This window comes from Cynocephalus volans, chromosome 1 (assembly GCF_027409185.1).
Source record: "Cynocephalus volans isolate mCynVol1 chromosome 1, mCynVol1.pri, whole genome shotgun sequence".
In the NCBI taxonomy this organism is placed as follows: domain Eukaryota; kingdom Metazoa; phylum Chordata; class Mammalia; order Dermoptera; family Cynocephalidae; genus Cynocephalus; species Cynocephalus volans.
The window spans coordinates 197970290-197973901 of record NC_084460.1 but is presented as its reverse complement, the minus strand read 5'-3'; the positions used below and the strand labels follow the sequence as shown (position 1 = coordinate 197973901).

The following is a 3612-nucleotide window of genomic DNA, read 5'->3' as shown; positions in this document are numbered from 1 at the left end:
TGTAAGGAGCCGTTTTCATTCTTGCAGCTACAAGCCCTCCCCTCTGTTCCCATGGCAGCCTGGCACGCTCTGCCGGCACTCTTCACACTACGTCTGGTCCGGTGCCTTGTCTGGCTCTCCCACCTGGGCTGTGAATGTCTCGCAGGCAGGGCCGGGGCTTCCTTCCTGCATACTGGGCACCTGGCTCGGCACCCGGCCTGCTGGAAGTACTCAGTGACTGGCAAGTGGGTGGTGGCCATGCGGGAAGACAGGGCAAGAGCAGAGAGGTGGGGAGAAAGCACCTTGGGGAGGAGACCCAAAAAAGCATTTCTTGAGCACCCACTGTATACAAGTCATGGTGTTAGGCTCTGGGGAAAAGTCCAGATTTGTAAGACGCATTTATCAGTTTACAAACACTTTATATATGTTATTTTTTTGGATTTCACACCACCCTAGTGAGGTAAATTGTACACAAATGACCCTGTTTTGAGAGTGGGTTTACAGAGTTGATATGAGGTGTGGCAAAAAGGGCAGTGATCTTGGGCCCTACATCTTGCGTTGAGTCCTGGCTTTGCCCCTAACCAGCCATGTGACCTGGGGAAGCTTCAGCTGACATCCTGGCTTATAAAAGGAGGGGACTGGCTCTGCAACCGCACACATATTGCAATGCCCCAGCCTGGCCTGAAACTTAAGACTGCTTGATATATCAAACAAGAGGTGCACAGCTGCCCAGAGTCTGGGGGCAGGCTCAGACCTCAGGGGCATGCCGGACCAGGGAGAGGGGCAGAGACCATGGCTGCCTCATCCCTGTGTCCACAGATCATCCTACAAGGCCGGGCCCAGGAGGCACATGGTGAATAAATGCACGAGTGAAGAGCTGACAGCCTGGATGGGGGAAGAGTCCAAAAATCTGAGCTGTTCAGGAGCGTGTGGGAAGAGGTTAGTCCTGAGAGATCAAACATGAGTCGAGGGAAGGGTGGCTGGGTGGACAGCTGTTGAGGTTGTTATTGAGGGCACTGTAAATCCCAGGAGGACCGGGCCTGGGGAGAAGGTCTATCCCTGGTGTAGTCACTTTGTCACTAACATCACAGTGACCACTGGGGATGGGGGCACTTGATAGAAACCTGCCCCATCTCTATCACCAACCCTTTATCCATCAGGACACATTTATTGAACACCTGCTGTGTGCCAGGCTCTGTTCTAGGCCGTGGAGAAATAGCAATGGGTAAAAATCCTTGCCCTTAAATCCTAGAGAGGGGCACAGGCAATAAACAAGGAATGAGTAATTATAGACAATGACAGGGCTGCTATGGGAAAAGGGATGGGAAGTTCTAGGCTGGGGGAACAGCTGCTTTCCTGAATAGGATGGCCAAGGACAGCCACACTGAGAAGGTGACATTGGAGCAAAGAGAGCGAGCCAAGTGGAAACTTGGGAGAGAGCATTCCAGCAGAAGTGAGGACGAGGGCAAAGGCCCTGATGCAGGAGCACGCCTGGCATGCTGGAGGCTGCAGCCAGAGAGCGGGGGGAGAAGTGGGCTGGGATTGGAGAGGCGGGGGAAGGAGTTAGACTGTGTAAGGTCTTGTGAAGGATGGACTGTGGTTTTCCCTGCTTCATCTGGAAACCTTCATTTTGTCTTCACTCTGTGGTTCAGATCAGTTGTCTCTCCAGCTAAGCCTGTTTTGTGGGAAGCAGCCTGCCCTGGAGAAGACTTCTCATGGCTGCCTGTGGGCAGACACAAGCCTCACTGGCCATCTTCGGCTGGTTCTGGTGGTTCACGGGCACCTTGGGTTTTCCTAGGAGACCCAAAGACGGGGCTCCCAGAAGTGCATTTCACACTTAACTTGCCTTTGAATGGTACTGCACCCAAATATGGAGCCAAACACCTTAATGGGACTGAGGGGTCAGGGTCTGCCTCTGCCTCTAGTCTCCCCACATCTCGCTTTAGGGACCCAGCCGTGTAGAACTGTGGGCTCACCTTCCTCACCTTCACATACAGTCACCCGTGCTGAACAATGGAGGTGCGTTCTGAGAAAGGCATTGTTCCTTAGGCAATTTCATTGTTAGGCAAACATCACACAGTGTGCTTACATAAACCTAGATGGTATAGCCTGCTATACACCCAGGCTCTGTGGTATAGCCTATGGCTCCTAGGCTACAAAGCTGTCAGCATGGGACTGAACTGAATATGTAGGCAATTGCAGAGCAATGGCTACAACATCATTAGGCGATAGGAATTTATCGGTTCCATCATAATCTTATGGGACCACAACTGCATATTCAGTCCGTCACTGACAGATACGCCATTATGCAGTGTGTGGCTGCATTTGCAGGTGCTCTGCCCTTCCCAGGAACCTGCCCAATTCCTCACCCTCTCCCCTGTCCCGTCAGTGCCGCTGCAATTCCCTCTGCTTCCTCTGTCACTATCTCCTGTCTCCCTCCTCTTCCCACAGCTTCCCTGAGGGCAGGGGTCATGTCTATTTCATTCACTTCTACACAAGCGCCTGGTATCCTTGCTGCTGTGTAAGATCTCAAGACATTCCGGCTGAACAGCAGGAGGAAAGGGAGAAGGTTGTTGGCTCACTGGTTCTAGTGACCACACTTCAAAGTGGAGAGGAACCAGGGACAGAAATAACATAGGGGATAGGAACAGGAGGCAGGTGTACTCAAGGCATAGGGAAAGGAAGGGAACAAGCAGGACACTGGATGCTGTGGGAGTCTTCAGGCGAGTGACTTCCAAGGTGAAGCCAGCATCATTGTGTCTCTCTGTTTACTTGTGTTGGAAGTCTGACGGTTCCTGTGGTGCTGTCCTTTGCTTTCCCAGACATTTAAAGCAAAAGTTAACGCTGGCTTGTCCACATGGGGAGAAATGATATCTCTTCATGTGTCAGACAGGTGCTATGTTGGGTCCTTTTACATCTATGCTCATTTAATCCTCACATCAGCACTAAAATGGGAGATTCTTATCTTTGGTTTGATAAACCAGAAATCTGCTCTGACTGAAGTCAGCTAAATTCCTAATAGCCTTGGGGAATCTGGAATGGGGCAACAGCCATGTCCACACATTCTGGAACTGTTAACACATGACTGCTTTCAATCTGCCACCAGACCCAGTGCCTAAAGAAGCTTTATCAACTTAAGAATGCTGAACATATATCTTGTGACCTACATTCAAACATCTATACCTAGGATGCAACCAAGAACTAATCATTAACCTATGTAATCGCACGTAACCAAACCAACGTGCTGATCAAGGGACTGTTCCCTTTTCTCCCCTTTGTTTTTCACTCTTCTGTGATTATGAAAATACTAAAGTTCTGCTGACCCTTCAGAAAGCACTTCCCAAAGCAACTTGGTGGTGTTTTCCCAGGCTGTGGTCATACATATTGGCTCAAATAAACTCTTTGGTATTTTATCAGTGCCTCAGATTCTTTTCTCAGGTCTCCAGCTTTACAGATGAGAAAAATGAGACTGATAGAAAGGTTAAGTACTGACCCACACCCACACCCACCACTGGGCTAAGTTCCACAGGGCATTGTCAACTGCAAAGACCATAATCTTCTCTATTTCCACCTCCCGGACTCAGTGGTAACACCACCAATGGTAAAATTGAAGCACGTTTTCCAAGGTCTCAA

The 3612-nt window shown here is 50.0% G+C and overlaps 1 long non-coding RNA gene across 1 annotated transcript; it reads left to right on the top strand.

The window, feature by feature from the left end:
- Nucleotides 1–656: 656 nt before the first annotated feature.
- On the top strand, nt 657–3392 carry LOC134390464 (uncharacterized). Its single transcript, XR_010024872.1, has 2 exons — nt 657–918; nt 3086–3392. It is a non-coding gene; the product is annotated as an uncharacterized LOC134390464 (long non-coding RNA).
- The last annotated feature ends 220 nt before the right edge of the window (nt 3393–3612 follow it).